The 12,809-nt window shown below is 41.6% G+C and overlaps 1 long non-coding RNA gene across 1 annotated transcript; it reads left to right on the plus strand.

The window, feature by feature from the left end:
* Window positions 1-4,124: 4,124 nt before the first annotated feature.
* LOC309367577 lies at window positions 4,125-10,503 on the plus strand. The gene is made up of 3 exons (XR_014167236.1): window positions 4,125-4,254; window positions 6,247-6,474; window positions 10,262-10,503. It is a non-coding gene; the product is annotated as an uncharacterized lncRNA (long non-coding RNA).
* The last annotated feature ends 2,306 nt before the right edge of the window (window positions 10,504-12,809 follow it).

Here is a 12,809-nt window from a genome sequence, read left to right on the forward strand (position 1 = left end):
CTGTATAGGGATACAACTCTTGGAGGCAGCCCCATGTCTCCCCCGAAATCTAGCTCCTCACTGTCACAGTTCCTCCTTTTAAAAGAAAGCAGAAGTTGAGAGTGGAATATAGCGAATCGTGGCGAATTGTGCAGTAACAACACAGAAGGTCATGAAGATCTGGATATAATATAAACTTTCTCAAAGTTGCTTAATTATTTGCCACAGATTGCCTTGGATCCATGGCGGAGTCATCCCAGATTGAAGTGAAACATGTTGCTCCTCAGTTGCTTCAAGATCTTCCCCAACGAACATGGATATTTGATCTCCTCCTGCTCCACTGAATGTTGCACTGAGCCATTTGTTTCCTTCTGGTTACATTTCAATAGGATCAGAAGAATCCCAGCTCCCCGGCAAACAACGTTTCAGCACATTTAAACTATTAGTTGGAGGATCAAGTATGCCATTTTTGACCCAGATTCAAGTGTTAATTAACCCTCTGTATAATATTCTCATATCTATAACTCTTCTGCTTCAGTTTCTCGCCCTAGGAAGGGTTGACCTTGATATAAGCACTTAATATTTAACTGCAGCAAGAAAGCTGGTGTAAAACATTTATGAATTCTGGATAAATGAATGTAAATACAGGCTCTCTGTTTGACTCATGTTTATGCATTATGCTAATAGGGGATTTAGCATGAATCTCTGTGGGGAAAAGCTGAATAGTCAATATCAATATCTAGTCTGACGCTAAGATCCTTGCAGCGGTTCTGGCAGACAGATAGGCACGCTGAGCCACCCAAACCAGGTCGGATTTGTATGTCACCGACAGGTGGCAGATAATCTTCACCTTGTAATTGACTGGGCTGAATAGGTCCAGTACATCAACTTCTGCTCTCCTTTCTCTGGATGTGGAGCAGGCAGGGTCCACGGTCCCCATCTTTTATCTACACTCCGGCATTTTGTATACCCTGCGAGTTTGTGCACTGGGTGCTCACTTTGTATTTCATGCCCAGATCCAGAATACAGCATAATGGCTTCTTCTCCGCTTTTCTCCCAGACAAGGTTGTCCCCTCTTTCCATGGATTTTTAAATCTTTGTTTGGAACCACTGGCAGCTGCCATTGGAAAAACCACACAGATTCACCATTTGCGGTACAGGCAACTCCCCATTTACGTGCATTCAAGGCATGCATGACTACACGCGCACACATCACCACAAACCTAGAAGTGGCACGAAAAGGCAAAAATGGCCCTAAAATAGCACAAAAACGGCAAAAACGGTGCGAAAACAGCATCTAGTAAGCCCACCTGAAGCACTAAGTGCCTCAGAAATATTTTCATTGATGCATGATGTAAAGGCTTCTGAGCAACATCCTTAGGCAGATGGGTGGGGTATAAATAATAAATTATTATTATTATTATCCTACACCACTGAGACATTGTTACCAAACCCTAACAAATAAGCCAACATGAGATTGATTTCCTAATGTCTGGCAATACTTGTGGAGTAAGCTGCATGGCACACCAAGCTCTGCCCTCCAGGGGCGTAGGGAGGGGGGGCGGGTGGGGCGGTTGGCCCCAGGTGTCATCCATGAGGGGGGGTGACAAAAAAGCACACCGCGGGGGGCTCGCCCTGCTGCCACCACCATGTGCGGCGGATGGTCCCACTGCCACCACTGCACGTGACGGATCACCCCCCCCAAGCAGCTTGACCCACCCCCCAGGTGCATGGCATTGGTCGCCACTCCGGGCACCCATGCAGCTAACTCCACCACTGCTGTCCTCAAGCACCTCACCACTGCTCTCTACCCACCAGCACCTGCAGCCTGAAGCAGCTGTGTCACTCTGCCTAATAGTAGGGCTGGCCTGATTCAGTCCATGGAGAACTCTAGATTGATGACCAAGTCCTGACTCTTCACTTCCCTTTCTCCTAAACATCAGTGAATACAAGAGATCTAGTTGTTAATGATATGAACAGATGCCATTATTTTCTATGGGGAATGTAAATAACCCTTTCATGCTGATGGATGCTTTGCTAATCTAAGTGGGAAGTAAACAGTATAGTAAAGCTTGGTAATGGTTTGCTGGTAAGCCTCAATGTACGAAAGAGCTAGTTTTGGCAGAGCCAACGGGCTGAATGCTTGCATTCCAGAAATCTTAGTTTCTATTGTCACTGTGGATCTTTGGGTTTTTGGAGCTGTTGCCACATCATATGCATCTGCCATATTCTTTAATGCCATGTCAAAAGAACCAGTGCAAAAATCAATGTTTCCTTCACTCAAAGTGGCTTAGATCACTGCACATGAGCTTCCTTGTACAATTACTATATTTCAACCATCCACTTCCTTGTTACATGTAAAGTCATGGTGCTTATTTGGGTGGTTGGATTGCTTGTACCGAAACCACTGAAGAACCACGAAAACGCAAATTTTCATATTTAATAACTGAATATCAGTCCCACCTCAGTCTTGTTTGGATTTAATAAATATTCCTTGCGACATCTTTTCCTTTGCATTCATAAACTTTTATGAGATTTAATCTAGGTTGTGATTGCTTTCATCCTTTCACCACTTTTAAAGAATATTAATGGCAGAGCTATGATTTACTGCTATTACAAAGGCATAATCTAGCAAAAGTTGCCCTCTGGTTTTAAACCATTATGTCGAGCTGTTTCTATGGTTGGTCTCATTAAGGTTACAGTTTGGCAGCCTTTCATTATAAATTACCAATTTATAATTTCAATTAAATATGTAATATGCAGATACAGTTTAGTAATTGCTATGAGTTTGTGCCTCCCCCCTCCGCATTCCCAATGGCATGCCTAATCTCATATTCCATGGGTATTGTCACACATTAGGAACTCAATCTCATGTTGGCGCACACATCAGGGCTTCAGGGAATGAATTAAATGCAATATTTCGTGCGTAGGAATTTTGTTTAAAAATTGTTGCCTTGGCCCTTTGCTGTGTTGCTTGGCTAGCTTGCTCAAGCCACCTTAAACTATAGATGTACGGTACAATTGTCTTCTGATGGTGGCACATGAAACCAGATTGTGTAGTCCGATCCCAAGGTGAGAAGGCTGCTGGTGGATGGTTTGGGGTTTGGGACAGGAGGTGTCAGGGTTGGGCCAGGGGCAGTAGTCTGGGCTGTTAGAGAAGCTGAGAAGCAGTCAGAACTAAAGTATAAGTAAGACTGAAGGAGAAAACAGAAGCCAAATATCAGGAGCATGCCATGAATAACCAAGTACAGGAACACACCTGAGCTCAGAAAGAACTTGCTGCTCAAGCTAAGCTCAACTACAACAGGAAAAAGCCATTTTATACACCTTCCTGCCTAGGAAGATCTAACAGGCTGTCTGATAGGCAGTCTAGGGTCTGAAGGTAGCAGCACATGGGCCCAGAGGTTTCTGACAGAGAAGCTAGAACTGTGAGATCTCATGTTTCTGAAATAGTGAAGACAAGGAGGCACAACAGAGCCAGACCCTCATAGGATTTGAACGCTCTGCAATCCCTCCATCTAGGTGCAGGTTGTATATATGCATAAATAAAACCTTATATCATAAAGACGCCACAGTCTCTGCTGTGCCTCATTGTCCCAAAAGGGAACACAAACCCTGGTCAACTGCCTACAACCCCTGGAATCTTGCACCGCTCATGGAGATTGGAGTGGCATGTAATAATATTAAAAGCTTGTATTTCCCACACCCCTTTCAATCTCTCCTCTGCTTGCATTCTCTCTCCCTGCCTCCATGTAATGAGTGTGATACACTAACACAGAATCCCACACTGTTTTCACTCCTGTTCTGGCCCTTTTCTTGGAATGCTGGGTGAGGGTTGCACATGTCTTTGGGGCCAGAGGTCTGTGAGGTCCAGAGATATGGCTTACTTCAGAGGCCACCTCAAGGCCACATCTTCTTTGTCCTCTCCTTCCCAGATGCTCTTGTGCCTGTTCTGAGGTGAAAGCAGGCAGAGGAACTGCAAATGACTGCCATTCTGCTTTTTACCTGCTCTGGAGCAATTTGAAGCGTTCTCGTTATGGGACAATAATTTCATCTGCTCTTAGGGTTGCACTTTTAAATATATGAACAAACTTCCTCTCTGCAACTAGATTCATGATCAAACAAAACTTTTAAATTAATCTCCTAGATTTCCTCTGCATTCTGGAATCGTCTTTCCTCTGACAACACCAGGATGCTGAAAAAACAGGGACTCGAATGTTCACAGAAAAGAGAGACAGAGCAGAGGCCTTGGCAGCTCTGTAGTGCCCTTCTCAGGTTTCTGTTTCCTTTTTAATGGCTCACACACACCCCTCTCAAGGCCTGTCTCTGATTTTCAGGGCACGACCTTGATTTTACATCAAACATTCTCCTCATCCTGCTGTTGTCTGGCCAGATTACGGATGTTAAAGCTGATCTTTCATTAAAACATTTTGGGTTTTATTGTTTTCCTAAACTAAGACTCATCTAAAACTTTAAAACCCCTATGTTCATCCTTTCCAAAATCTCCCAGACTTTGATTCTTTGTCTCTGACTTAATTATCAGACAGCTGCAAGGTATGATGGTGAAGAGAGAATTTAACTCGGGGAAGAAGCATCCGGTTTAAATCTATCTGAGGAACTACAGCAAATTAATAGCTTTTTTTTTTTTTAATATGCCTGTCTTTTCATTCATAAGCTAACAGAAACTATTCTAGTTTTCTCTGAAATGATCTGGTTTATTATGACTGAGGCAGCATTTGTGCCGCTATTTATTTGATCTGTCTACTCACTAGGCCATTTGCTAGGCCAATTCTTGCACATCTATCCACAACTTTATTAAGATAGAGTCTTGCTTAAGCCCCCTCCAATCAGGATTGGTTTGGGGTGGGCAGCCCTCCTAGCAGTTTTTGGATTACATGGAGCTCATCCCAAAGAACAACACTGTAAACAGACACTGAACTGTTGGCACACATAATCCACTCTATTTTATCTTGCTCTCAACACTTCAGCCTGAAGTAAAAAAGGCTTGCATTGCTTAAGAGCATTTTCCATGTTAACTAGGTAGCGCTTGTTCCTTAAAGCACAACAAACAATATGACACTTATGACAATGACAGCAGCTTCTTCCCTTAATGCCCTCCCAGATGACCTGCTTATTGAACGTTAATCCTGATTTGCTGGCACAAACTTTATATGGAGCTTATTATATAGCATCACTACTTTCCTCCTAGACTTAACTAGGTCAGGCCCCCTCAAGTTGGAAGGAAGTTAAGTTTCTCCACCACATGAACCCAACCAGACACCTGAGCTTGATTGCTTCAAGCTCAGACCATGTGCTTGAAAACGTTTTACCATATTTTGTAACCCAAAATTTCTGCCTGTGTTTTCTAGCTGCTGTGTGGAAAAACACATGAATCCGACATTTGGAAAGTTTGTAAGTAAAAAAAAACCCCACCATGTTAACTTGCCAAACTATGTTGTCTATTCTAGGGTAGAAAGTGGAAGCACTGTAAGCAAACCAAAATAGGATATTTTAAAGGTCTAACAGCCTCTATTCCCATGCTTTGCTGCATGTTTTGTGTTTAAAACCGCTGTTAGGGGGTCTCTCTTACTGGAGAGTATTCTGCCCCGTGTTTGTATCTAGGGATCCAGCAAATTCTTCTTTATTTAACCAGTAATAACTGACACATTTTAGTACCAAGAGCTTGTAAAAAGAAAACCTGTACCCATTGGCTGTCTGTTCCCTGCCAAGTGTGCTTCAAAGGGAAGTCAAAGATGATGTAAGAGGAGTGAATCACATGACAGAGTAACAGAGACAACATTAAGTATCAGTAACCTGGTTGGTTTGAATATGCTAGTAAGATTTGAGCAGGGGACTTTTACACATGCAACCAGTAGGAATGGGGGAGACATTTGATGCAACACACTTTTAAAGGCAAGCCTGCCTAACTCATGCTTTATGAAACTATATGCAGACCAAAACAGAGTTATCCTTCAAGATTCACATCTCTCTGAATTTTGAAGTGCAGTTCTCCAGCCAAGTGCCAATGGAGTTACTATGTCAGACTGAATTACTTCTAGGTAGAAAATGGACTTTATTAATAAAAGTGAGGAATGGTAGTTGTTAATGAAGTTGATGCCAAAGTAAAATTATGACCCCTTTTGCCTGAGCTCAGTGGGGTTTGCATCTGAGTAGACATTATGTTTGCACTGTAGAACTCTGACGTATCACCTCGCAGTGATTCACGCAGCCTCTTCTTGGGGTTCTCTCTCCCTCTCTCGACTCCAGGCTTCAACATGCTGTCACAGCCCCCTGCTAATTGGATACATCTGACATGCGTCGGCTTCTTTGAAAGTTCTCCAAAGGCACCGTTGCAAGGAGCCCATTTGTTTCACACTGAATTTACAGAGTGAAAGTTTTACCAGCTGGAAATCTCTGAACCAAAGCTGTTCTTCCACAAAGAACAAACAAATAGATTGGATCCAGACCATGGAGACTTTCAACTTTTGCGTTAAGGTATCACACTCATTACAGTGGGGGGTGGGGAGACAGAATGCAGGCCGGACTTGTTGAGTTTCAGTAGCAGATTTAAAAGCTGGGACCATACAAGCTTTTAATATTATTACGTTTTCAGCTGTACTTTTCGCTTAGCTTCCAAAATTGGTTCACATTTTCCCAAGGCTTTGCCTTCTGAAAGGGAGGGACTGGAGTTCAATGGCAGAGTATGTTTCGCCAAGAAAAGGTTCCAGGTTCAGTCCAGACAAGGCTAGGAAAAACTCCTGACTGAAACCCTGGAGAATCACAGCCATTCAGTATTAGGGATCATTGAATCATTGAATTGTAGAGTTGGAAGGGACCCTGAGGATCATCTAGTCTGCCTGCAATGCAGGAATATGCAGCTGTCCCATACGGGGATCGAACCTGCAACCTTGGCATTATCAGCACCACACTCTGACCAACTGAGCTGTCCAGGCACACACAGAGGAGACATTCATTTCAGTTCGGATTTATCATTATTATCTTGATTTATTATCTGTCTTTCACCATAAGATAATCTGCCCTTCAACAAACATAGTCAATGTGCATTTTCCGAAACAATACTCAAAGCGAAACATAGCCACCCATCAAAATTCACACTTCTCGTTGAATTTTTCAATGCAGTTCTCTAGTCATTCAGTGTAGTTCCACGCGCCACCAACTTCATTTATTCATTGCTGCTCCAGATGATCAATTTATTGAGCATTTGTCCTGATTCGCTTGCACAAAGTATACACAGAGGTAAGAATGTATCCCATTTTTATGGAGCACTTGTTGCTATTTGTTGGTGGTGCAGTTCTGCAACGATTAGCATTTGTCCTGATTTGCTTCCAGGGTGTTAAATCGTTCATTCCTCCCACACTGTTCGTTACATTTCCTGCAAAGTCTGTTTCTTTTTTTAAAGTGGATTTGTTGCACTAATCCGCTTGAATTGCGCAAACCTAAATTTCTGGTATGTGCTTGAAGCTGCCCTGCAAAATACTGGAGGCACTTTTTGTTCTCTCTCAGACCTTCAGCAATCACTCATTTTAAGGTGGCTCAAATTGTGCTTCCCTGCACCTGGCCACTGTCAGTATAGCTGCCTGCCACTTAACTGATTCAGTACCAACTCATAAAAGATGCATGAACTTTACAAAATTTAGACCGCCTCTCATTTATTCCCAGCTACGAAAGACAGACAGTGATAGTTTTGTAACTCTCCTAGGATGGGAAAAAGCAACCTCAGCTTCAAATACATTGGTAGCATATTCAATACAGTACTAATGTACTAATGTACATAATGTACATAATGTACATACATAATGTACATAAGGTACTAATGTACCTGCTACCTACCAGCAGACAGTGTTGAATGGTGTGTGGAGCAGCACATTTTAGCAACTGGGAACAAGATCAGAAAAATCAAATCCCTCTCCAAAAAGTTCATTTGGTTCAGCGCCTCACTGTCTCATGATCTTTTTAAATTACATGATTTTTTGCAGTCGAGCCTGTAAAAAGTGTAGTGAATTCATTACCATCTACAATCAACAGTGCCCACTAGGAGTTAATTTTTCATGAAGATATAGTACACAGCATACCAAAGTTTCAGAGAAGTGGCAGTTGCACTCAGTCCATATTGTTTTGTTTTATTACTCACCCCACATATTAGAAATGCCAAATGTGTGTGATATGTTCATTCCCCTTGGGTAAGAAAGTGTCATGGAGCCCACCAACCCTCTGAAGGCTCTGACCTTTAGGGATTTTTGCCACTGCCTTCCTAGCTAGTGAGATGCAGGGAAGTTCACAGCCTCTTAGGAGATTAACTTGGAAACTGGAAAACTGCCAGCTTACTCTCTGGACATCGCTGGAAGAAAGACTCAGCTCATCTTGCCATGATCTCTTGCTTGCCAAACCCTTGTAATGTACAACTTGAAGAGCCTGGCTCTTGGGATATGTTCCTGAGGGTGTTCTGGAACCATCCTCTAGGGTCTGAATTAGAAAGGTTTTCTTTTATTTTTTTAAGCGAGGAAGGAAGGTATGGGGGGGGGACAAACAAAAAAGTGCCTAAATGAGGGGCTAAACCATGGGTAGGCAACCTAAGGCCCGGGGGGCAGATCCAGCCCAATCGCCTTCTAAATCCGGTCCACGGATAGTCCAGGAATCAGTGTGTTTTTACATGAGTAGAATGTGTGCTTTTATTTAAAAAGCATCTCTGGGTTATTTGTGGGTCCGAGGGACAGTGGACCAGCCCCCTGCTGAAAAATTTTGCTGACCCCTGGGCTAAACTTTCCACACATGGTGGACCTGAAGGGTCTTAAAGAGGTTTAGCTGCAGACAAAGCTATAATACATCATTCTATCCTTATCTTGGGTAGCAGGAGGGCAGATGACTGACAGCTTGAGAGAGCCCAACCAATGGGAAGGCGACATGAGAGACTAGGTGTGTCCTGTGCACAAAAAATGGGAGCTTATTCTGACTAAGCAGGAAGGAGGGGTGAGAATCAGCCCTTTTGCCAGACCTAGTCTTTGTCTTTGTGGATTTGGAGGAAAAAATAAATGCTGCACAAGTCTTATGGAAATTTAGTCCTTGGTCTATGGAGGTTGGCAGGGTCTGTGCAGAAATTTTTTCACATGAGGTTACTGACATCTATGTAGGTAACCAGAAGTGAACTCAGAGCATAGACAAGTCCCATTTTTGCTTTTGTCATCAATGGAAGTCTTTAAATTCCAGGCATGATCTTGCCTGTGTTTATTTGAGTCAAAACACTTTTAGTTTGATCTATTATTTAGAGGCAATCATGTTTATTAATATTTTGAAGTTGTACAAAGCCCCAGATGCCTCATTACACAGTCAAACAATAAACAAGTGTGTGTTTAGTACATTTGACATAATCCATAAAGAAACCAGTTTATTGTATTAAAAGATTAGATACGCACACTGCCTCTGGCTGAGCTCACGGCCTAACAATATCAACTACTTGCCAAAGACCCCTGAGATGAGCAGGATCTTATTAGGAAGCTAAGTTTGGCAGATAAACTCATGCTGGGAAATCAGTATAAAACAGCATCTGAGCATGGAAGGGGGGGAAAGAACAAATTTAAGTATTCATTGCACATATTAAAATATGTGGATTTACATAATCAGCACATTTCACCTGCCCCAGCACCCCGCAGATCTTATTTAGAGTGAGGCAACACCCCTAAGGCATTGTGTATCCTAACTCCAGGGATAACCCTGCTTTATAAGCAAACACCTGCTTCTCCTTTGGTTCAGGTCCAGCCAACAACACAACCTAGAAAATGGTCTAGAAAATAGAAATGAGGTAACTGTGAAATGGAAAATAGGAGAATGAAAACAAAGGGGTTCTCTGTAGCACTAATGTACATACACAACAGGGGTATCAGGCCCATTAATTGACTGGTTGATTAAAAAAACACTTATATCCTGCAATGTCATAAAAAATATCAAAGCTGTTTACTAAACAATTTTTTAAAATCACCTAAAAACCACAGATCACTGGCTAGTTAATACAGAAATATTTTCCTTCTGATTTGAGTCTGGACATCTGTGGGTGAGAGACCCAGGTTCAAATCATGGCCAAGCAATGACACCCTGGCCATCTCCCTCGCACCATTTTTCTTGACCTGATCTATGCAAGCCAGTGGGAATTTGCTTCCAGGCTCCATAAGCAGGGGGGAAATGTTGCTTGTCTAAGCATTCTGTATTATTGCAAATGCTTTTTGAATTTATCTATGCCCGGGGCATAAATAGTTCTTCATTTCTGCAGGGTACGTAATAACTCTGGAATGTAAAAGGGAGGGACGGCGAGTCTTGTCAGGAGGAGAAACATTCATTGTGTGCACGCGCATGTGTATATAGACAGGGTTAATACCTCAATGGAATCATCTTTACTTTTATTCCTCTGCTAGCATCTTTCATTCTCCAGTAGTTTCAAGCAGAGTCAAACTCCCACTTTGGGTTTAGATGCAATCATCTTTCTATTATAGGAAGGCTTCATTGTGTTTCCAAAGACCTAGCCAACAGCATCACTTCAAGACCTTGGATTGCTGTGAATTCTGATGTGAACTGACATGATCTACACCTCCTGGACAAAGGTGTGGATTGAGACCAAATTGCCCTTCAAATTTCACACTTCCCTGATTTTTGCAATATAGATCTTGGCTAAAAAAAAGCACCAAAGTGCCTTAATATGTGTATTTCAGGATAAAATATTGTTTAGAGATGTGAACATTGAGATAAAATGCAGCCTTAAATGTGTTCTGTAAATGAAAATATGAATTTTCTTGTGGCATTAAAAAAAATAAAATATTCCAGTGATTTATGTGGAAAACCCAGATGAAATGGACTTGTGAATGAACACGTATGAAATGGACACAGATCAGAAATGGACTGATACGTTTCACCTTTCCTCCCAGGTAGAATCTACACACACATAAAAAACATTTTGAAAAATACATCACATTTTGCATAGCTCACTGTTGCCATCTATTGCCACATTTGTATACTGCGCTTTACAATACATTTAAAATGTTTTATTTGTGGCTGTATAGCTGAGTCCCCAGCTACTGCATTTAGATGCACTTTTGATGTAGCAGAAATGCAGTTGGATAAAATAAGAACAGATTGGTAAAACCACTTAAGAAATGATTAATAACTATTCACAGTGATAATACTGCTAGCTTGCAAGTGAGATAAATTGGTTATCATTCACAGCCTTGCACTCATGCCTCATGGGCTGAGGCATAGTAACCAAGAGCATTTTCACATGTGACTCTCAAAAAGTATGTGAGTCTGGATGCAGTTCATGTGAAAGTTCCTGCAGATGAAGCAAACTGACTATTGGTTCAAAGCAATGTAACTTGTTTTGTTTTATTTATTGGCACAGGACATTGTAAAAACCTACTTGAACATTACTTCTGAATATAACCTCTGAGTCAGTTCAGTTAGCTAACCCAGAACCTCACTGTTGTGGTGGCCTGAACTGCGAAGGGCTTATTTACATATTGAAAATCTCACATGTGATGCACATGAGATGATAACATGCAAAATTTGACTGGTTTAGTCCAGAGGTGTGTCTTGCTGGATGACAAAGATCTGTGGATTTGCATGTGCTACGGAGGCGTCACTCAATGGAGGGAGAAACCACATAGTGAGTGACTATGTAATCGGCACTGAGCATGTTTTTGGGTTTCATTCAGTGTTTGATGCAGATTTCAGATAGCGGTGCCCCCAAGAGATCACTGAGTTTCTTGGCAAGTAAATTTGCACGATGAGCTGGAAAATACTGCTGTTTCTGCCAAAATCCACACAAAGGGCTAAGACTTAACAATGCTGCATCAGCAGCTCATAATCAAGTGAATGCGCAGTTGATTGTTTATTGAAATGGGGTTGGGGAGGAGTTCAGCTCAAATGTATAACTAGCTGATCATTGAGAGGTGAAAACTTGATTTTTAACCTGGACAGTAAATCTTTCAATTAAACCTTAAATGTGATCATGTGCCCCCTTCGAGTTACAAAATTGCATGTGCGTAACTTGCAGAGCAAAGCAAAATTCTATTAAATGATAGAAGGCAGCATAAGGGAATTCTGTGAAATTTATCTCACAAACTATCCATCACACACACATTATCTATCCACACACACAGCAAGTGTGAGAGAAAGTATCTACTGTAAATATTTGCGTGCACCTACACACAAATGTTAACATGAATGGAGTAGAGGATCATCAAGATTCTGCCATCGCATACGATGAGATATATGAAAATGTATACTAAATGCTTCTTAGAAATCTTGATGCCATGGGTCTCTCTTCCATGGAAAATCTATCTGTGCCTGGGTTTGCCACATTCTAGAAACCGTTTGTTTCAAAATGCAGCTGTATATTCTAAGTAAAACTGAGCAGTGTACAAAATATAAAAGAAAAAAATTAAGAGCCAGAGTCCAAGAAAGCTTTGGTAAACATATACTGTATATTTTAAAGAAGTGTTTAAAGGTCATTCCTGTCTCTGCCTCACAAATCACCTGAGGGAGGGCATTCCAGAGGGTGGATGCTATCACTGAGAAGGCCCATTTTGGAATTATGAATTTATGAAACTCTCCAAGATTGCAAAGTTGCTGAAGAGTCAAAACATGTCTGGCAGTTTTGAAATTATTAATGTTTCTGAAACATTTGTTTAACTATAGACCTGGATGAATTTTAGATTTGTAACATTTTTTTCACATTTAAGCTCCTCCCAATCATATCAAATCAGAACAGCAATTTCCCAATTTTGGGAAACCTGATCTTGAAACACTGGAAAAATAAATACAGTCCA

This window comes from Podarcis melisellensis (genome assembly GCF_964234715.1).
Source record: "Podarcis melisellensis genome assembly, chromosome: 3".
NCBI classification, from domain to species: Eukaryota; Metazoa; Chordata; class Lepidosauria; order Squamata; family Lacertidae; genus Podarcis; species Podarcis melisellensis.